This window comes from Microcaecilia unicolor, chromosome 4 (genome assembly GCF_901765095.1).
Source record: "Microcaecilia unicolor chromosome 4, aMicUni1.1, whole genome shotgun sequence".
NCBI lineage: Eukaryota > Metazoa > Chordata > Amphibia > Gymnophiona > Siphonopidae > Microcaecilia > Microcaecilia unicolor.
Genome location: NC_044034.1, coordinates 138,781,508 through 138,805,065, shown reverse-complemented (window position 1 = coordinate 138,805,065; position 23,558 = coordinate 138,781,508). Strand labels below are relative to the sequence as shown.

At 41.9% G+C, this 23,558-nt stretch overlaps 1 long non-coding RNA gene across 1 annotated transcript; it reads left to right on the top strand.

Annotated features, from left to right (window-relative positions):
- Positions 1-13,747: 13,747 nt before the first annotated feature.
- LOC115467936 lies at positions 13,748-21,578 on the top strand. Its single transcript, XR_003941790.1, has 3 exons — positions 13,748-13,759; positions 16,398-16,401; positions 21,311-21,578. It is a non-coding gene; the product is annotated as an uncharacterized LOC115467936 (long non-coding RNA).
- Positions 21,579-23,558: the final 1,980 nt, after the last annotated feature.

Sequence of the window (23,558 nt, the reverse complement as noted above, 5' to 3'; positions counted from 1 at the left end):
CCTGCCCACATGCAATGATTGCTCTGGTTGTAATTTAAAATCCTTCCTCCATGGAGATTTTAGAAGCGGAATGTGTGGATGGAACTTGCTTTTGTCATTTAGAATCCAATGGACAGCAGTGACCTCTGCATGCTCCAGTGATAAGTCTAGTTCATACTGAAGTTTGTCAAATTCTTCCCTCAAAACTTCAGAACTTAAAATTTCAAAATTGCAAATATATGGTACAAGACTTACAACACAAGCCCTAAACAGAGGGACTTAAGTAACTCAGCATGAGGGAAAAAGGTCAATAGAGGTATGAAAGAAAGAAGAAAATTGCTCAATAAAGTATAGGGTGGGAGCAATATCCATAGCTGTATGCATTTTACGTGTTTGTTTTTATTTTGTACAATTTTATCAAGGGAAGCAGTATACATAAAAGAGTGATAAAGATAAAGATGAGGAGATGATAAACAATATTAGGTGTAATGTAGTAAAATGGAGGATAAAGAGAAGAAATAGGAGCACCCTTATATCTTCCTCAGTAAAGATTGAAGCAAAAAAGTCATCTAGTCTCTCTGCTGTGGCCTTGTTTGCCCTAAGTGCCCCTTTTATTCCCGATCAACTAATGGTCCACCTGACTCACTCACAGGCATCTTGCTTCGAATGTACCTGAAAAAGTTCTTCGAGTTTTTGCCTCTATGACAAGGTTCTTGTCAAATTCTCTTTTTGCTTTCCCTATCAATGCTTTGCATCTAACTTGCCAGTGCTTATGCTGTTTCCTGTTTTTTTATTTTGTATTCTGATCCATTGTTCATTTTTGGAAAGATGTTCTTTAGGCTTTAATACCCTCTTTCATCTTACCTTTATCCATACTGGCAGTCATTTGGCCTTTCTTCTGACCTTTTTAATATGTGGAATATATCTGGTCTAGGATTTCAAGATGGCATTCTTAAGCCACATCTATGCCTGATGTGTTACCATTCCCACCAAATCCTGTGCTCCATTAAGGACTAGGTCTAAAATAACTCTATCTCTTTTTTGTTCCTGAACCAACTGCTCCATGAAGCGATCATTTATTTCATCTGGGAACTTTAATCCCCTAGCAGTTACTGACGTGACATCCAGTCAAGACTGAGGCAATTGAAATCACCTTCTATTGTGTTGTTGCAAAATTTCTGTTTGCTTCCCTAATTTCTGTGAGCATGCCACCATCTTATTTATGCTAGCTACACAAATTGCAGTATATCCCTACCACTGTTTCTCTTCAAATATAGAATTTCTATGCATAAGGATTCCACTTTTATTCTGTTTGACTCAACGTCCTCTTTAACATATAGGGAGCAATTCAATAACAGGGCACCTTTTGTTAGGCATCTTGATACAGCACAGTAGGAGTCTAGGCACCTAGGTTCCTTTATAGAATACCAGTGTAACTCGGCATTGATGTGCTTAACATTTAGATGTCCGCACTTATACCAGCCATATAGCTGGCATAAGTGGGGGAACCTAAATGCAGCACAGACGTGTGTAACGTACAGTACTCGGTACGTTTTGTGCATAAGCGGAAGCCCCACTTAAATCCCACCCATACTCCACCCCTTGCAAATACATACTATGCATGATCATCGTGTATTTACAGAATAGCACTTGGACAGCATTCTGTCATAGATTTGTGTAAGTGTGCACCTACGAGCATATATGGTAGTATTCTAAACATTTAAATATGCATGCTAATGTTACCATTCAGTTTATAGAACTGCCTTATAGTGCCATTCCTTCACCAGTTTGACCCTGTCATAATTTGCACCCTAGTATCACAGTGTCCCATTGATTATCTTCCTTCTACCAGCAAAGACTCAATGAAGCTAGGGTAAAAGAAATCTAGACCCTTTAGCCAAGCTAATACCTACCTTTTTATGTTCTAGGGCTAGAACTAACTAGTTATAATGTAACTCCTTTTTGTTCAATTATAGTTCTTGACTAGCTCCCTGGAATTAGCATGCCCTTTTTTATGTTCTGCTTTGATCTGAGGAGAGGGTGTTAGTTCCTGAGGGGTAGTCAAGAAATTTGTTAAAGATTTGATAGTATCTGTTTTTTTTTTAATTTGTTGACCTTTTTTCTAGAACAGAGTTTTACCACCATCCTACCAGCAGATGTCACAGTGGAATGTGGTTTGATATTTTGCATTGGACCAGTCCTCCCAGTCACACAAAGTTCCCATTCAGAGTCTTAATACACACAATAATTATTTCTACACCTTCACCAATTGGTTCCTGAGCTACAGCAGCCCAATATAATGATGAGTGAGGAGCTGTTCCAGTGCTTCCAGCTCTTATTAACCCCTGGAGCGGGTGTCAGACTCTGCTTCATGATCCCAACACTGGTCAGCTATTGAACGGACACTTGCAACTAAACAACAGGGTTTTATACTCGGGGGTGGGGTGGGGTGGAGTGGGGTAGAGTTTCTTTCATACATAATCCTTCCCCCTGTTTGTAATATTATATTAATAGATACTCACCCTTTCTACAAGAGGCTAGTGCTCTGACTAGCAACTACTGATGTCAGCAAAAGCTAAGCACATACTGCTTACAATATAGGCTTTGGAAATCTAAGCATGAACACGTGCTGCAAGATTCCACTGCACTACATTGGTATTTCATTGGGCAGCCTACTGACATTATTGAGGACCCTGCTGATATTATCAAGGATGGTCTCCTCTTTGCATATAATCTGTGCCAGCCGCAGCACCAATTGGAGACTTGAGAGCATAGCAGCTATATTTTGGGAGTCTCTGGCTGCCAGTGCTGACGTTTTTCAGCAACTTGGTGCTGGTTTTCTATTGCCCAATAAATGATAAGAATAGTATATTGTGCATCAATTGTTTCTAAATCTATTTATTAATAACTGTAATATGTATTTCTCACAAATGTTATGACATTCATACAAATATATCATTCTCCACACTGCTACGAAGACTATGTGTTAGGACTATGATAGCTGATAACTCATTATATCTTACTAATCCATTCACTTTTTTTCCATAATAACAAACCATAGTTCTTAATATCTATAATCCATGTGGAGCAATGTATGGGAAAATCCCCATTGTGCTGTGTTATATATTAGTCCACTCCTCTCTTAGTCCAAACCTGATCATGTAGAATTCTCGGTATTATATGATGTCCTATGAAGATCTTTATGCAGCAGTTTTTGTAGCTCTTTGTACACAACTGTCTTTCTCTGCCCAAACCTAATCCTGTAGATTTCTTCCAATATTCTGTGATTTCCTATGTGTTGGTCTGTAAAGATCTTTTCTACAACAGTTTTTGCAGCTCTGCACAGGGCTGTGTTTCGCCTTTGGCGTCTTCAGGAGCTGTTTATTGGTCTTTGTAATCCAGTGACTTGCCAACAAAATTTTCAACTGCTTCTCGTTCCGCAGTGGTTCGGCTGTTAAGTATAACATAATCACAGCGCTATTTATAATTCATACATATCATGCAAGACGCTTCTTAACTACTTGTATCTAAATAAATCTCACTTACTTTTTATAACATAGTCATCAATTCACTTCTGAGCACAATCCCTCGGGTGGGTGGCTGTTAAACCGTACTTCCCCACTTGTAAACTGTTAGGGACGGCTGCACATGAGCGTTAGGGGTCCCTTGTATTTAAAGAACCTCCTAGCTCGCTGTATGTCATCACCATTCAATCCACCTGTGTTGGATTGTCACACCTGTTTCTGATTGCCCTCAATGTTACATTATCTCTGCCCACTCTACCTCTTTATTCAATCCGTGTGGATGAAAGGTTCTCCATGAAAATATGATCCGTTGTTCTGTAGTTAACAATTTCTGACTCACATTGCATCCCCTCTCTCCCATGTCAACCCTCACTAAGATGGAAAATTTGAGATCTTTTAAGTGTATGATTTTTGTTCCCCCGTCTGATGTTACTTAAATGTTCCCCAATTCTAATTTTCAACTTTCTGCTTGTTTGACCAACATACCATAACTTGCAGGGGCACACAATTACATAGATTACTCCCTCCGTGTTGCAATTACCGGAACATTTCAGAAAAAATGTTTTTTTTTTGTAAATTTTCATTATATATTGAATCTCCCTCTATCACCTGACTACAATAACAGCATGTCGAGCAGGATATAAATCCCTTCTCCCTCATTGGTACTTCTTTTACTTTATTATTCACCAACATCAGTTCTCCCAAATTTCTATCCCTCTGGTATGCAAATGTAGGACATTCTTCAAATACCGGGTGAAGTTTTAATATGTCCCAGTGTTGCATTATTACTTTACCTAATTGCATGGTTTGCACTGAATATGGTAATACACATACTAAGGATTGACGATCCTCTGTTTTTTTGGACTCCTGAAGTAACCAGTCTCGGTTGGCATACTTAGGTCTTTTGTAAGCCCGTCTGATTACTTTCCTAGGGTAATGTCTCTGCGTAAATCGGTGCATCATGCTTTTGGCATGATACTGAAAACTATCTTGCTCTGAGCATAATATTTTTACCCTGAGGAACTACTCTATGGGGATACTTTCTCTTAAATGTTTGGGATGATAACTTGCAAAATGTAATAAGGAATTTCTGTCCGTTTCTTTCCTGTACAACAATGTCATGAATTTGCCATCCTGTATGTATAAGGATATATCTAGAAAATTTATTACTTGTGCATCACTCTCCATATGAAATGTTATGTTTGGGTCACAATTATTAATATAATTTAGAAATTCCTTCAACTGTAAGTCAGTGCCCATCCAAATGAGTAGGACATCATCGATAAAGCGTTTCCAACTTAAGAAGTATCGAGCATATCAAGATGGGAATATATGCTTATCAATACAACAACATATATTTTTCTACACTATGATAAAGTATTAAGAGGAAGGCACGGATGCATTACATGAAACCTTTACATGCAAATAAATGGAGAAAAAAGACCTTTTTTCTCCATTTATAGAATTCCCTCAATGTCTGTTTTGGTAGTGAAATGATTCATTTTGGGACTTGAAGTCGAAAGGGCTTTGTTTCTTGTCAATAGAACAGGAGTGCAATTCTAAGTCCCTGAGTCCGGAATTCAGTCTGCAGAAGCCACGAAGGTGGGTCTGCTCTCTCCGATCAGAATGCTTCTCAGGGTATTTATGCACTTCTTTTTAGTGGTCCCATGGTCATCGCCAGAACCATTACTCACAGGATGAATGTCCCTCAGTCGGTTCCTGTATAGTAAATGATTCTGACAAAGGCTTTGGAAAAGCTGGTTTTATTTTTCTGTTTACATTTATTTTTTATTTATTTTTGTTACATTTGTACCCCGCGCTTTCCCACTCATGGCAGGCTCAATGCGGCTTACATGGGGCAATGGAGGGTTAAGTGACTTGCCCAGAGTCACAAGGAGCTGCCTGTGCTGGCAAGTCATCCCTTGTAACTTAAAATATTCTTTTAAATTTTTCCTCAATTTCATGCCTCTCAGTCAGGAAGCCAAACTGTAGATTCCCTAAAGTAAACCAATGTTTAATTATGTCCTTAAACGTCTGATGGCCCTTTAACAATACTGGAATTTCAGAAGAGAAGCGAAAAGAGAATTTCATTGGCTTCTGCATGCGTTTGGTTCTTTGAACCAATGGAATACTGGTTACATGGGGAAAGCTAACCTTTCCCCATACAGGATACTGAGCAAACATAACATTCTTGCCATAATTATAGGCTTGGTGACTGTGCTCCTTGACCCACTATAGTAGGAAACAAGCCACAGAATTTAATGAAAAAATGAAGGAAGCTGGCTTCAGTCACAGTCACACAGAAAAAACCCCCAAAACAAAATAAAAAAGTTGAAGTACCCCCTTTGCAAAACCCAACCAAGGAGAAACAACAGAACAAAAAGGGGAATGACCAGAGAAATACCAACCAAGGGATATTTATTTTAAAAAATCACATTAAAAAAACATAAAGTCGATAGAGAAACTATAAAATCCATAAAAAATGTAAAATCAAGACTCAACGCAATCCTGCATTTTGGCACGCAGTACACCTGTCTCAGGAGTCTCAACTTCAGTTGGACTTGTAAATCCCTTGTACTGTTTAGGAACAGATATAAACACAACACCATCAAACAGCCATCCACAATATTGGTTGTGGTGGCAAAATAATGGCAACTGCTGAAAGTAACACAGCTGATGTGAAAACTGAGCGCTTTGTTTTAGCAGCAAAAACCAAAAACCAAGGAACTATGGTTCAAATCAATACAGTCGCATAGAAACACAGACTAGAAAATACAGGCAAGGGCCATAGTGCATTTGGATTTTCAGAAGCCATCTGACAAAGTCCATCATGTGTGACTTCTTCGGAAATTAGACTCATGGGATAAGAGGCCATGCCTTTATGTGGATTGCAAATTGGCTAAAAGAAAGGAAACATAGAAATAGACAAAATGATGACAGATAAAGACCATATGGCCTATCCAGTCTGCCCATCCATACTATCTATCAACCCTTCCTTTGCTTTAGAGATCCTTTGAGCTTGTTCCATGCTTTCTTGAATTCAGATACAGTCTTCAAACCACCTCCACCAGAAGGCCGTTCCATGCATTTATCACCCTTTTCCATAAAGAAGTATTTTCTTAGATTACACCCGTCTATCCCCTTTCACCTTCATCCTATAGCTTCCTTACAATTGAGACTTGCCTCTTGTGTATTTATGTCACAGAGGTATTTAAATTCCTTGCCAAGGGACATGGAGTTTTATTCTGCTTTTGGTGGAGAGTAGACTTGTTACACCTTAGGAGTCAGCACTCAAGAAAAAGATCTAGGTGTCATTGTAGATTACGCTGAAATCTTCTGCTCAGTGTGCGGCAGCAGCCAAAAAAGCAAACAGGATGCTAGGAACTATTAGGAAAGGGATGGTGAATAAGACTGAAAATACTATAATCCACCTGTATTGCTCCATGGTGTGACTGCATCTTGAGTATTGTGTTCAGTTCTGGTCACCGTATCTCAAAAAAGATATAGCAGAATTAGAAAAGGTTTAATGAAGAGTGACCAAAATGATAAAGGGGATGGAACTCCTTTCATATGAAGAAAGGCTAAAGAGGTTAGGGCTCTTCAGCTTGGAAAAGAGACGGATGAGGGGAGATATGATTGAGGTCTACAAAATCCTGGGTGGTGTAGAATGAGTAGAAGTAAATCGATTTTTTACTTGTTCCAAAAGTAGCAAGACTAGGGGACACTCAAAGAAGTGACATGGAAATGTTTATGGGGCAAATGGGAGGAAATATTTTTTTTGCTCGATGAGTGGTTGGGCTCTGGAACTCTTTGCCGGAGGATGTGGTTATTCTGTGCTTTAAATGGTTTTGGACAGGTTCCTGGACAAAGTGTCTATACTTTGCTATTGAGACAGACATGGTGAGGCAGCTGCTTGCCCCAGGATTGGTAGCATGGAATGTTGCTAATAATTGGGTTTCTGCCAGGTACTTGTGACCTGGCTTGGCCACTGTTTGGAAAACAGGATACTGGGCTAGATGGACCATTGGTCTGACCCAGTATGGCTACTCTTATGTTCTTAATTTGTCTATCATATCTCTCTTCTCCTGCCTTTCTTTTAAAATATACATACTGAGATCTTTAATTTTCAAGTTTCCAAGTTTATTTACATTATCTGCATTCATATATGCAGATGCAGATGATATAGTGGTGTTATTATCAAGTAGCAGTAATGATACTGACGCTTTACTCAGTTGTTTTAACTTGATTGAATCGTGAGTCTCTTCCTATAGGTTAAAACTGAACAAAACCAAAACAAAAGTTTTATGTCTGAAGATGTTTTTATTTGCTGAGGGGGCCATTTTACAAAAATGGCTTGCGATAGTGTAGGCGCGGGTTTTGGCCTTTTTTTTGCCGAAAATGGACATGCGGCAAAATCAAAATTGCTGTGCGTCCATTTTGGGTCTGAGACTATACCACCATTGACGTAGCGGTAAGGAATCCAGGCGGTAATGACCTACGCGCGTCAAATGCCACATGGTGCGCGTCCGAAAAGAAAAAAAATATTTTTCAGACGCGCACTAAAAATGAAATTACTGCAAGAACCCTGTGGTAGTCGGCTGGTAACTCCATTTTGGTGCATGTTAGGCGCACGTAGACGCTTACGCGGCTTAGTAAAAGGACCCCTAAGTTTGTAGTCCAACAGTAATATGGTATGTGTTCTCTGCTTTTGTGGTTTAATTTGTGGCTTCTTAGAAGATGTTCTAGTTCCTCTTTTGTTACCCGCATTGAACTATTCAGGTATATGCGGGCTAAAAGACTTAGATGTAATGTAATGTAAATATTTGATGTGGAGCGCCATAATCGAAAGGGATGCCCAAGTTTTGCTGAGGACGTCCTCGCAAAACATCCCGTGGAGGGGCGGGGAAACCCGTATTATCGAAACAAGATGGACATCCATCTTTCGTTACGATAATACGGTCGGGAACGCCCAAATCTTGACATTGTCATCCTTAGAGATGGTCAGAGGGAGGGAGGAGGTCTATTACTCTTAGGGGGGGTTGGAATCAAGGGGCAGGAAAGTGGAGATACCCTTATGGGAGTCACATAAATTCTGGCAGCCAGCACATATCCAGGTCAGACCTGGATATTCAATGTCAGTGTCCAAACAAGGGCTGGCATTGTGAACATCTGGGTCTAATTTAGCCAGCGATGGTCAATGCTTTAAAAAAAAATGCTGACTGTCTCTGGCTAAATATTGACAGGTAGATGTTTACAAAATGTATCATATATGAAATGTATTCTGCAATCTTAAATCCCTCGGTAAATTGTTCTAAAGTTGTACTATATCAAAAATGAACAATCTGTGTGAGACTCATTTGTAAGGTAGGCTTTTAACTGGAGGATAATAAACTGGTAACTCATCTTTAAGGCATGGTGATCTTTTAAACCTCAAACAATATAGAAATTGGTCAAAATAACTAGTGAAGAACCTAAAAGCCTGTAATTTAGGAACCAACTGAATAGTAAGACAAATAAGCAGAAAAATACGAACATAATTAAATGTCTGTCCCTCTGTCTCCTTACAAAATAAGACTAACAGTGGAGGGTAATATGTGAATATGAGTGTAATGTCCATCTGTTATAACATCTGTCAGTAGACCTTAAAATGAAACATTTCCTTAGAAAAATGACACAGAGAAACTCAATTTAGTCTTCTCTGACTTTTCGATATCATTGTGTTCCACATGGAGCTGCCTATATAGATTTCAGCTGGCTTAAACCTATAACGAATTAAAAATAGTCAATTCTTTCCTGCTGAGTAACACAGCATGTTGTCGGTCAACTTTACATAATTGGGTTTCTTTCTATAATAATATAATTGAGCTGAATAAAGTGATTTATGTTCCAATACAAAGATATTGAAGCAGAAACAGCACGATTCTATCGTGGAAGCAGTGATTATTACAGTCTGGAATACAGTTACACTGAGATATTTAAGGCCCTCTTTGCTAAGCATTTTCCCATAGACAGAATCTTCTAGAACATACTTAACTGCACTTTTCTCCACTCATACCATCTCTTTGAAATTTGGCTGCCACCAGGCTTTGTATTTTGGCAGTATATGCAAGTAGTAGGTACCATATCTTGGAACCTTCTTCCCACAACCAGCCATAGCCATTCTGCAGGAGTAATGAAGGCAGTGGCCCAGAGCTTTGGGGGATGGTGGGTTCCCACAGTAGCCCTAGCTCTGGCAACTTTCTCAGAGCTCATGGTACGAGCCTCTCCCCTCAATTCCTTCTTCATGCTGGCAGGAAGTATAAGACAGAGGCCTGTTAATTGTTCCTGCCTCCTGTATTGGCTACTATCTGACCACAGAGTGGACAGGACCCAGGCATTCAAATAGTTAGACAGAAGTAGAGGAGGCAGCAGCAGGTAAGAAATTCTGGCCTCTCTCCCTCTCTCTTTTGCCTCCCTTGGACATACCCAGCTGAATATTGGTCTGCTGGCACATACAATAGGACCCTTACTACAGGGCACTATTGCAGCCAGGAATTTCTGTGATTTTCCTTTCCTGACTATCCATTCTCACCCTCCCTTCCTCTGAACCCCATCAAAGAGCAATAGGCCTTCCCCTGGTGGTCCAGCAGAGCCTTTGGGGCAAGAACAATCCCTAGTTGCTCCTGCCCATGTTGGTTGCAGCCTCAAAATGGCTGCTGTTTCCTCTAGTGGTAGTCTTGTGTTACTACCACAATGCCTCCTCCTGCTTACATTTGTTGTCTCTGTGAGCATATGTGCTTCTCCTTCACCTATCCTCACCTTCATCTTGAGAGCACTGACAATTCTTCCCTCTCCCCTCCTGGACAGGCTAGTCATTGCATGTTTTTCCTGCAAGTTGTTGCCCTTTTTCACATTCCCACTTTGTCATCCTCCTGCTGTGAGTATACGCTGGTGATATGTCCCTGACTCATCTGCTAATCAAACCCCATGTGTGCCAGTGTTTTGCATAGATTCAGTTTCAGACACATCTTTTTCTCTTACATATCCTACTTAGCAAGCGCAGTTATGTTTATCACAGAATAGCATAGCATGTCTTTCAGTGAGATAAGCATAGACCATATTTCCCATATTCCTAAAGTGCTTCACGGGTTACCAATTGAATAGAAAAGAACACAGAACATTATTTGTTTAGGTTTTACATCTCTGCGTCAAGCAGGGCTGAAGTATTGGGCAGACCTTGACTAAAACATTTTGTTCACCTCAGCAGTTATTAATAAATGTTCCAGGTCCAGTTCAGATTAAAGTGAGATGTACTAGACAACATACTTTCCCCTGTTGTTTATAGTATTTGGAATATTGCACTGTTCAGCTTACAATAGTAATTATTTAACTTTTCAAAGAAAAGGTTAGATTTAGTTATCTGAGATGGCTTTCATTTAATTATTGTTCCTTGGGTGTGAATTTTGTAGCTCCTTCTCATCTGTACCATTATATGAAGTTTATATGGACTAGAGAATGGATCATTTCAATTCCAGTTCATTGAACTTGCTATACCGGTTAACTTTTTACAAGAAAAAGACCTCAGTGGTGTACAATATTAAAATCACGTAAAAGACCCACAAAAACTACAATAGTCCAATAGGAAAGATAGACACACACATATCACTCATATCAATATGAATAAATCAGATAAAATCAGATAACCCAGGCTTCGGCCCCATCATCCTTCCAGGAGGGATATGCCAAAAGCACAAATAAAATAAGCTTTCAATAGTTGTTTAAATCGCTTTAATCACTGTTCCTCATGAACTTCCAAAGGTAGAGCATTCCATAAAAACAGTGCCAAATAAAAAAAGGTATTTTTCCTAGTTTTCACAAAGTGAGTCTGAGTCAACAAAGTTATTTTCAGCAGCAATCCATCTTTTGACTGTAAAGATCTAGCTGGAATATAAGGTTGGATAAGACATGCAAGTGGCAAAGGAACCTTTTCATAGTAGGCCCTATGGGAAAGGGAATAGGGCTTGATATACTGTCTTCCTGTGGGTTTTGCAACTATTCAAAGCTGTTTATATAGTATAAATAGGTACTTATTTGTACGTGGGGCAATGGAGGGTTAAGTGACTTGCCCAGAGTCACAAGGAGCTGCAATGGGAATCAAATCCAGTTCCCCAGGATCAAAGTCTGCTGCACTAACTACTAGGCTACTCCTCCACTCCTACTCCTGGGTAAGAATCAACAACTTAAATAAGACCCTAAAAGACACAGGCAGCCATCGATACCGGACATATAATGGCGAGTTATGCGAGGGTAGAGAATTGAAGTTTTTACAAAGGAATGGGGAGTGTGGGCTTTATTGCAATTTAAATATAAATTCAATTTATATTATTTTTTATTATAATTTCAGTGCAATATTAATGGGGAGTGCTCTTAATATGGCAATAGTAGCATGACTTATGCTTATGGGTCAATTTTCAAAAGGACTATACATTTATCAGAAGCTAGTAAACATTTAAGGGGGTGGGGTGGGTAGCCAACAAGCTGCGTTATAGCTATAATACATGTTGTTTGCTCCTTAATGCACAGAACTTTAAGTTACCATGAGTTGTATACTAAAGAGATGAAAAACATACAAAAATAAACCCAGCAAAAAACTGAGGTTATTTTACCATCCTAGAGCATCGGGTTGCAAAGCCATGGCCTGAAGCTCCTAGCCAGTATCTTAATGGGGTTGTCTGTGCTGTTCCATTCTCGCAATCAAAACCCCTCCAATCATGCTGCCCCCTAAAGGCCCCCGTAATCAAAAAACATCAAGCTCCCTCTGATCAAGGACTCCTATGAAGACCCCCTTGTCAAGATCCCCACAGAACTCCCTAAAGACCTCCACCCCAAAGAATTCCCCAATAGGCCCCAACCAAGCGTTTCCCCTTGTACCTCAACCTCACTGGGCTTCCTTCACTTGTCCCTGGTGGTCCATGGTTCACTTTTATTTGGTATACTGACAATAGTCAAATGACATTTAAGTGGTTTATAATATAATAAAATGAGGGGGACATAAAACAAGTCATGCATAAAGATAGTGGAGGAGTGGCCGAGTGGAGTGGAGGAGTGGCCTAGTGGTTAGAGTGGTGGACTTTGGTCCTGGGGAACTGGGTTTGATTCTCACTGCAGGCACAGGCAGCTCCTTGTGACTCTGGGCAAGTCACTTAACCCTCCATTGCCCCAGGTACAAATAAGTACCTGTATATAATATGTAAGCCACATTGAACCTGCTATGAGTGGGAAAGCGCGGGGTACAAATGTAAGAAAAATAAAATAAATAATAAGTAGAAGATAGGTAGATAAATTACAATAGGTTAGCCAATAGGAATATCTAATACAGATGTTTAAATTCTAGCTAGTTAAGAGAGAAGGTAGGATAAATGGGAAAAGTAAGAAAGATAGGGTCAATCCATAAACAGCAATGAAAAGGGGTTGACCAAACAATTAAGAGCAACAGTGTATGACTAGGATTCATTAGAAAATGCCTAGCAAAAATAAAATGATTTTAAGGCAGTTTAAAATTTTTTGTATGAGGGTCCTGCTGATTCATGACCGGTTAAGTTAATATTCAGACTTAACCAGCCATGGGTTAGCAGATAAAGATAGTCAGCTATCTATGGAGTCTTATTTAGCCACTAAACCTGGCCGATTTTGTCTGAATTTCAGGATGTAACTGAACTCCACCCATGGAATGCCCCCTACATAGCTAGCTCAAAGTTTGGCAACAACCAGTTGCGAAAAAGCAAGTTAACTGGTTGGTGGCCATTCCCAGCCGGTTAACTTGCCTTGAATATCGGCCAGACAATTTTTAATCAAAGCAGTATCAGCATTTTGCAAAGCTGAAACTTTAGAATTACAGTCCTCCAATGAATCTTTCAAAGAAGAACAACTTAATTCGACTTTATCTTAACTTCGTTCATCCCTTCTTTGATAGATGGATACTATCTCTGCCCAGTAACTCATAAAACATCATACTGTGGTCTAGGAAGCCAAAATGCTCTTGGTGACCCATTGGAGTAGCCATGCATTTATCTCCAAGATGTGAGCGTCCCTGATTTGACGTTTACCCTCGACTCAGGAGTAATCAAAGGAAATACTTCTTTACAGAAAGTGTAGTGGATGTGTAGAACTCTCTCCCAGTAGAGGTGGCAGAGATGAGGAGTGTATCTGAATTAAAAAAAGAAAGCATGGGACAAGCACAGATGATCAAGGGAGAGGAAGGATATTAGACAGTAGTAGTTATTATGGATGCAGAAAATGGATAGGCCATAGGATCTTTATCTGCTACCAATTTCTATGTTTCTCTGTTTCCATTCATTTTCAAGTTATCAATAGAAATCAAACAAAATAAAACATGGATAAGATGATACCTTTTTTATTGGACATAACTTAATACATTTCTTGATTAGCTTTCGAAGGTTGCCCTTCTTCATCAGATCGGAAATAAGCAAATGTGCTATTATTTCCGATCTGACGAAGAAGGGCAACCTTCGAAAGCTAATCAAGAAATGTATTAAGTTATGTCCAATAAAAAAGGTATCATCTTATCCATGTTTTATTTTGTTTGATTTCTATTGATAACCTTAAGAGTGGACTAACACGGCTACCACACTCCTCTACATTCATTTTCAACAAACAGTGTTTAAAATTTGCTGGCAGACATTGACCAGCTACACCAGGAGAGGGGAAATGCAGCACTAACATTGGTAAGAAGATCCCAATTCCTTTGAATAAGGGGAAAGACATATCAACATGGCTAAGTTATAGTAAGAGTTTTGTGGAAAATAAGCCCATTTGAGAGGTTCATGAAGAAGCATTGGCATGTCTCCATTGAAAGTTTTGCCCAAGGGAATTTGACGGCATGAGTCTACTTTCTCACTGACTCAAGGATCAGAGGAAAGGACTTAAGGCCACGATTTTGAAGAGAAGGTTGGTAAACAACCAACATTTCAAGTGGTATTGCTCTGAGCCTCAGCCAAATTTTCCTGAGTTATAATCAGCTTCTCCAGCTGAGAAGGGAGATGAAATATATAATCTTTCCCCTGAAGTTTCACATCTTTAAAAAGCAAACAAACATCTCTTTATCTTGGAAAGTGAACTACTAAGGTTCCAAGATCCAAGTCCATTATTAAAATGGACTTGGGGAAAATTCACTGCTTATTTCATAGGAACTCTATAGGTGCACGAAAAATCTATTATAAAAAGTGATATGGACACAGTGTTATATAAAGATACGCACATTTAAAATTGAGCACTAGTAAATTCACGAGAAGCAAACATTGTGCACTACTGGAGGCTGGGGGCAGTCAATGATTATATTGTGTCACAAATACAGCGGCTCAACATAAGATAGACACTTTAAGTGCCTGCGTGACTGTATGAGACGTCCCCTTATTAACAATATATTTCTGTTGTGACAACTTGCTCTTCCTACCCAGATTTGTGTATTTTTTTAGGATAAGCAGCATAAAATGTATTGTACTCTTTTGGCATCTTGCCAGGTACTTGTAACCTGGATTAGCCACTGTTGGAAACAGGATGCTGGGCTTGATGGACCTTTGGTCTGTCCCAGTATGGCAATACTTATATATTTATGTAAGTTTATGATAATCCACATAAGTGCTGCTGTTGGCCTAGTTCTCTCTGGAGAATCAATTCCTTTCCTCATGTGCTTCTGCCACTATTCCCATGCATATTTCTTGTAAGCATTTGACATGCTTCTATGAGAGAAAAACAGTTGCTATATATTGTATAATGTGTAGGGATTTTACAGTTAAAGTACAACACAGTGTACACATCATATTCAGTATTAGAGCAAAGAGACGTGAATACTGAAGCAGAGCCTCATTGAATATCTGTTGTTTGTTGGCCATTATGATTTTGATTAGATGAGTTTTTGTGTGTTTATAGTTTGGAAACTGGTTTTGCATTGTATGTATTTGTTTGATATTTGTTTATAATATGTGCTTTTTATTATTTCTGGTGTTCATTTGTGATACCATTCAGAACTGCTAGTGATACATGTATTTCTTGGTGAGTACCTAAATTCAGTAAATATAAAATAAAATAAAAAGAGAGAACTGCTAGTGATATACAGAATATAAAAGTTTTAAATAAATAAATAGAACCAGTTTGCAGTCTGTGTATGTGTCAGATTTTTGCAATTGAAGTGACTATCACACATATCAACTCAATTGGTATATGCCCTGTATACCCTACTTCAGGCCTCAGCCCTGTCTCTGCTGTGATCTTTCCAGTTTACTTTCTACTAAGCTTCTGTCTACGAGTCTGTTACGCACCATGGAGCCTGATTTTAATCTGATGCACAAACGCAGTTAGTGCCTAGCTTCTCTACCTGCTTTCTCTGTCTCTAAACTTGATAATTTCATCCTTTTCCCCTCTGAAGCCTGCACCTTCGTAATACAAGCTTCTCAGCTTCTGAAATTCAGAGAGAGAGGGCAAGAAAATGATGCTGGTCTCTGATTTATTATGATATCAGCATGGAATTAATAAAAAATGAGACTGGGATAAGCAAAATATTTTAACACTGCAGGACGAGTGACTGCTACTTCTTCTTGATTCTCATGGAGATGGGTGCAATGATCTTTTTTGCTGTCAGGCTTGGCAAGGATTGAGCTTATCACTGTCAGCAGAAGCTAATGAAACAGAAGCTGAACAGTCATGGAGAGGCTAGTGAATAGGAGAGATGTACTACCAGAGAAGCCCATTGGCTCGGCATGGGGTATGCCCCTGATTAGAAAACAAATACTAGCCCAATGGGATCCTTCAAGGTGGATCTTTCCAGCTGTTTGTGGCTTGAATTGCAAGTGTGATACCTATGGAGTGTCATTGGTGCTGCCAGGCGATGAGGACCAGTTCAGTGACCCTGGATGATTGATATGACCTTTGGGAGATTGCTGAATAAAGCAGAAAGGTCTTAATTGGTGCATGGGAACAGACTGGGTTTGAAAGCAGGCTAGAATGGGGGGGGGGGGGGGGGGAGGAAATCTTCCTAGATGAATGCTTGCCCACCCTGGGAGGGAAATCCCCAAAGGTTATGGGATTGCTCATGGGAAACAGGGAACGTGTGTCTTCCTAGATGAATGCTTGCCCACCCTGGGAGGGAAATCCCCAAAGGTTATGGGATTGCTCATGGGAAACAGGGAACGTGTGTTTACAACAGCTGGGGGGGGGGGGGGGGGGAATAGGCTACCAAACACCATAGCAAACTGAAGCCCTGGGCAGGTGTTGTTAGGTCCCCTGGGATATCTAGTTGTCAGGAGCCATAATCAGAGAGAAGAAGCCCTTAGACCTGGTGCTGGAGAGTCAGCTGGGAGGGGTGTAGCCTATGTGAGCAGCCACAGCAGAGAAAAAACCCCAGGTGAAACAGATCATGGAGGTAGTATGGTATAGTTTGTTTGCACTGACCAGAAGCTAGGCTGGACCTCGGGAGTCTGTTTGCTGTTACTCCAAGGGTACTGTTGGAAATGTGTTAATTGAATGAGAAGGAAAGTTGATGAACAGTCTATAGCCCATGGTTTTGTTTTGGGACATTATGTTTTATGCTGATGAAAGCAGTTGTTGAATTGGTTTTGTTTGTTTTGCTGCTTGCCCATGGAAAGTGAAGAAGGGCTTCCTGAAGTAAAGGGAAACAGGTGGAGCCATCCTCTCTGCTCCGCGTAAGCCCCGCCAGAGCAGAGGTGTGCAAGGGGCCGCAGCCATTTAAAGAGTCTGGAAATGGAAAACCTGTTTGAACTGGAGTCTTCCCCCCCACCCACCCCCGTGCCCGTCTTGTTTGCTGCTTGGAATGGCTAGAATTAAAATATGGTTTGGATTTGAACTGTTCTGTTTGTTTTGAACTCTGCTTTCATAGTTCTGCTTGGGGGTGGGGGGGGGGGGGGGGGGGGTTCCCTCCTGCTTTTTGAGAAGCCTGGAAAGGAGTTAGAATGCCTTTTTTCCTGTATGCTGTACCCTGAGCTGTGACTTCTAGCTTTTGTGCAGTCCTAGGCAGCTGCCTAGGCATCACACAAGTCTTTAGCCTCCACACCCCAGGTTTCATATGTTAGGGCCTTCATATTAGCCAAGCACACAAAAAAGTGCAGTTTTCTTGGCCCCATAGACTATAATGGTGCCAAAAACAAATGTATTTATGCTTTATTTGGAACTCATACCCAATCATTTCAAACAATATCGCCTCGCTCGTTGCATTGTGCCATTCCTTTTCAAATGCACTTCCTTATTCCCAACGTTATTTAAATAAATCGCTTTGAATATCAACCTCCCTGTGTTAAAAAAAATTCTAATAAATAATTGCCTTCTTGTGAACCTAGATTATTTCTTTATTTTGAACAGTTTAGTATTTCAGGCAAGGACTTACTGAATTCTGTTGTCATAGTAACTGAACTATACTCTGGCAATTCAGCATCAATGCACTGCATTAAGGCGGCTCTAATAACATCTAAGAAATTTAGGAAACTGAGGATGTGAAAAAGTGGCACAACAACAACAACAAAAAAGGTTTGAAAAAATATGCTGCTTTTGTTATCCCACCAACTGGTGCTGAGGCTATCAACCTCCACTATTTCTGACTTTGTTAGTTATGAAGGAATTTCCAGCTCAATTTAAATCTTTGCAATAGAAATATTAAAACAATTATTTAGACGTGAGATATCTGTCAGAGAGGTCATGGCTTTGGATATTTATGGAATATAAGCTATCTTTACTGACATTACCTTTCAAGATAAGAGCAGTTATGTACTTTTGGGAGATTATTCTAAAAAACAGTATGAAGTATTTGATTTAATCAAATTTAAAGCAGGGGCGTAGCCAGACTTCGGCGAGAGGGGGGTCCAGAGCCTGAGGTGAGGGGGCACATTTTAGCCCCCCCCAGTGCCGCTGACCCCCCCGCCACTTTTGACCTCCCCGGCGCTGCCAACCCCCGCCACTTTTGACCCCCCCCGGCACCGCCGCCCCTCCCCCATCTCTTTCGACCCCACTCCCATCGCCAACCTTGCCCCGCCACCACCAGGTACCTTTGCTGGTGGGGGTCCCCAACCTCAGCCAGCCAAATTCCCCTTCAGCGCCGGTCTCCAAGTCGGGCGCGTTCGCTGATCTGGACTCTGTTTCTGTGAGTCCTGACATGTTCTACGTGCAGGACATCAGGACTCACAGAAACAGAATCCAGATCAGCGAACGTGCCGGACTTGGAGACCAGCGCTGAAGGGGACTTTGACTGGCTGGGGTTGGGGACCCCCGACAGCAAAGGTACCTGACGGCAGCGGCGGGGGGGGGGGGGGGGGTCGAATGTGGTGGGCAAGGGTTGGCGGCGGCGGGGAGGGGGGTGAAAGCAGTGGGGCCAGGGCTAAATCTGCAGGAACCCATGCCCCCGTGGCCCCACCTAGCTACGCCCCTGATTTAAAGGGGCATACATGCTGAAGGCAGCTCATATGTCACATACCATATTTTTGAGTAACATGAGTAGTTTATATTTGAAGTATAGTTTTGCTGTACTAGTTTTTGGCCCCTCATAGGCAGGTTATCCTTGCTACGTGGTTTCTTTATATCTTACCTCTTTTCACCCTAAATAGGATTTATACATTACTCTGCATTAGCTGCAAGGTCTGTAGGTCCATTTTTCCTGTGCTCTTTGCCTTCAATACCCTTACCTGCTTTCACTGCAACACTTTTTGGTGACATGAACAAGGTGCAGAGTCTGGAAAATCCAAAATAATGTGCTCTGTTTCTTTTCTGAACCAACTCCCATAATAGGAGCTTCCTTGTTAAATCATACACAGCAAAATTAATTTTCAGACAAATGATATATGCAGCTAAAATACTTTTTACTGAATGAAATTGCTATGAACATTTCAGAAAAGATATGTAGGTAAACTGGTGTTTGCCCATATTTAAAAACTGCCTTCCCATGGGTTAGCACTGTACAGAAATTCAGGCAGGACACTGAGATATACTGTAGAATTAACAATAGGAACAACTTCAACATGGTGAACGTTTGTCCGTCAAGGAAACTTCCGTTTGATCCTCACTATAACATTTTTAAAAAAGTAATCTTTCATCCTGTTGTTGTTGTTTACCTTTGCCCAGCCACATAATCACAGGTATTTCTTAAGCTGGAGGCTGAAAGGCCAAATGACTTTATTTTGCCAGATTCTCTACAGCTGGTAATGAACCCACATGGGAGGGGTGAAACTGAATTGATGCTTAGAAATGTAAAGAGGGTTTCTGATGTTGTTGTAGTGAGTAATCATCTAGGATCTTGTGATCACCCTATGGTAAGGTTCAGCATTAAGGCACAAGTGGAGAGGGTTCATTCAAAAGTCAGGGTTTTAGATCTCAAGAGAACTAACTTTGTCAAGATGGGGGAATACATCAAGGAGGCGCTAGCTGGATGGGAACATCTGGGGAAAGTAGAAAAGTAGTGGGCAAAACTGAAAGGAGATATTGTAAAAGTATTGACACTCTTTGGTGGTCTACTAAGGTGCCCTAGTGTTATTAGATGGTGCTAAACGCTGAGATGCCCATTATATACCTATGGGCAAATAACAGAATTTTGAATTGAGTTCGATAGACCACTGGTAGCCAGTGATTTTAATATAGAAAAAGTGAAAATAGAGTCTGCTAGTGAAATAGATCCTGCCAAAGAGGAATGGTCAGCCAAAGTGAACACCTTGTGATCTAGAGGGCTGATGATTTTCAAAGGTAAAGGTCGATGATGATTCTGTTTGATATTCCTTGAGGAAAGCCCAGGAGTATGACCACTGACAATGGACACAAATAGGAATGGAAGTGAAGAAGACCTTGAACAATTTTCAGAAGGCTGGTTGTGAGGAACTAGCTAAACTAAAAATAGACAGCGATGGCATCGGATAGAATATATTCAAAGGTATTAATGGAACCTAGGCATCACCACTCTCTGTGATCTTTTTAATGCTTCTTGAAAGTTGGGTCTTAGAGGACTGGAGATGGACAGATGTGGTTTCTGTTTACATAGGTGGAAGCAAGGAGGTAGTTGGGAAGTACAGGCTGCTTAGTCTATCCTCATAATGAGTACTTCAATGGAATTGTTCCTGAAGCAGAGGATAGTACAGTTTCTGGAGTTCACTCTGCGGAAAGGAGCATTACCAAGTGGTGTGCTGCAAAGATCAGTCTAAGGTCTGGTTCTTTTTTAACAGAAAGCACAGCAGGATCTGAGGGTAATCATATCTGATTGAAACAGGCTAGTGAATCAGAAGACAAAAGGCCAAATTGGTTCCAAAGCAATGCAACTTTATTGCTAGCAATGAACAGCACTGAGTTCTCTCAGGATACTGTGTGTCACAAATCATCTGACACTTACATTTATACTTCCCTGCTGGGCCTGCGCATTAGGCCCCTTATACATCACAGTGGACATGCGCAGTAAACATTTGTAGTTCTTACAGTACACATTTGTAGTTCACAGTACATACACACGTCATAATACTGAAATGATACTGGCAAGGGAAACGAAACTTAGCATCTTCTTCTACACACACACAATGCTCCTTTCTAGCACAGGAGATAGGATTCGTTAGGCTCAGAGATGCAGGGTGGGGGTGTCTACACCCTCCAAGGTCATCTATTCATATGACGCCTACACGCAAGCTGGTCTTGTGTAAGCCTTGCTAAAAACTGGGTAAGGCACAAATGTCCAGTGCATTCATAAAGTATGGCCAAAAGGCAAAAGCAGAGGTAGTATGCATAAGTATAAGTCCATCAGTATGCACAAAACATGAGGTTGTTCTGTTGGTCAGTAGTATTCGAGTAGTATCCGGCGTTCCACTCCTACAATTCCCCCCTTTTGATACTAGAACAGTCATTCTGATGGAGAGTATCACTCCCAGAACCCTGAAAGGGAAAAGAGAGACAAGAAGCATTAGCAAGGAGGCAAGAAGGAGCCCTAGGCCCTTGCGCAGCCGGTGGTTACTTCACCGGGGTTGAGACGGAGGGCCCCTAGTGGAATCCCCCCCCCCATTTGTAGCCGGTCTTGTGCTGGCACAAGGGTAGTGGCCCATGAATTGACTCAGGAGGACAGAAGTCCGCATCAGCCACAAGATTCTGCTTCTTCATCCGATTGGGGGATGGGGAAGTACATCTGGAGAGCCATAAGTTGGGCAGCAGCCCGGCGGTCAGCGATACTTTCCATGGTGGAGCGGAGACACCTGAAAACCAAGGGGAGAGACAAAGGAATTAATAGGCAGGACAGCAAAAACAGGCCACCCATAATGAGGAGGCCCTTGAGGCTTCCGGAGGTCGGCAGCCAGTTGGTTAGGGAGGAGGTCCAATCCCAAGCGCTGTTCCAGGTTTGGACGGGGACGTGAGCCAACTTAACCATCCGGTCAGTTATCTCTCTGATGACATGGCTCTGGTCATCAATTTGTAGGCAGCAATTATTGAGGTTAAATTTGCTGCACACCCCCCCCTCCTGGGCCAAGAGGTAGTCAAGAGCTAAGCGGTTTTGGTAAACTGCGGTAATGAGCTTAGTGTTCTGGCGGGCTAGGATGTTGAGGGCAAAGGCCGAATCGTTGGTAAGGATTTCGAGCACGGCCTGTAGGCGGATAATGCGATTCAGCATGTAGATAGGAGTACGATACCCGTATGTACCATCTTCAGCCCATGTGGCCGGTCCATGGTAATGAATGATACGTTCTGGCGGCCACTCGTTGTCCTTCTAGTCACCTATCTGGACTTTGGGTTTGGTGTCTGGAGGGGACCGTTTACGTCTGCCAATGTTACCAGGCCCCTTTTCCATGTAGAGGGGGATACCTAACGTCTCGCCGACGCGCAGGGGCAGAAGGAAGAAACTAGGGCGAACGGTGCCCAAAAGACAAGTACCATACCAGCGGGCGGGGAGCTGTTCATAGGCCCTGCGGCCGCAAATGTAGTAGTAGCCCTCCGGAGCTACCCATTTAAGAGAGGCGTTTCCCCCGTATGTCCAGGTCGTATTTAGTGTGGGTTCAGTCCAAATGGGCACCGGAACGGGCAAGTTGTCCGTTTGCCACCACGTGGTACGACTTTCATTAAACTGGAGGACTCCTGTGCAAGCGGAATCTCCCACTGGAACGGAATAACGCTTTGAGGGAGCCCTGCTAATGCAGAGGGTCCCTATGATGTTGGTCCGCAGGGCCCACTCATAGGGTCTCGGACGTCGGGGAAAGGTAATGTTGGTAGTGTTAAGGGCGTCCCACATATGCTGGCGAACCTCCTTCGCTTCCCAGGGCCATTGTTCACCCATATCAGTGCCTCCACAGACAAAACAATTGGCAATTCCTAGGGAGAGAGCAATATTTTCGGCGAGGTTGAGAAACATGTTCCGAGCCTCGGGAGAAATGGGGAACTTAGTCGCTGCCTCCTCAGCGCGAGCAATTTCATCGAACACGTCCTGGTACCCAACAACCGTGGTCTGATAGTGTGTGGGTGTCTTTTGCTCGAGGCTCTGGCTAATGGTGATGAAGGTTATGGGGTCCGTCCCGGCCCCATCGATGCCAAATCCCCAAGTTTGTCTCCAGGGGCTCTCCGGTCCCCTCAGCGGCCATTCAAGGAGCACAGTGTTATCGGAGCCCCTGCGAATTTCACCTAGGCCGGGACATCCAGGGTAACCGCCTCCGGTGTAGGCACACACTCGCTCCCATCCCGAGGTCCGGGTGTCTGTGGCACAAGGTAACCAAGACCAAGGAGACCCATATCTTCCATCCAAGGTAAGGGGGCAAACATACTTGTGATCATTTGCGTAGGCCTTGCGCCAAGCTAGACTCCCGCACTTGTGGGACCAGGGGTGTCTGTCGATAGCAGCGCAGACGTCAAAGGTAAGGGTGGCCACAGTCTGAGTGCCACCTGCAATAATGCGGGTAGAATTCACGTAATACAGGATACCATCTCCCTGGACTCCCATAGAACCGACGTATTGGGGGAGGCCCACACTGAGGGTGACATTGTAGTATCGTGGCTTGACTGGACTGTGGCAGATAGTGAGATTGCCCTGGAGACACCTGTGAAACTGCT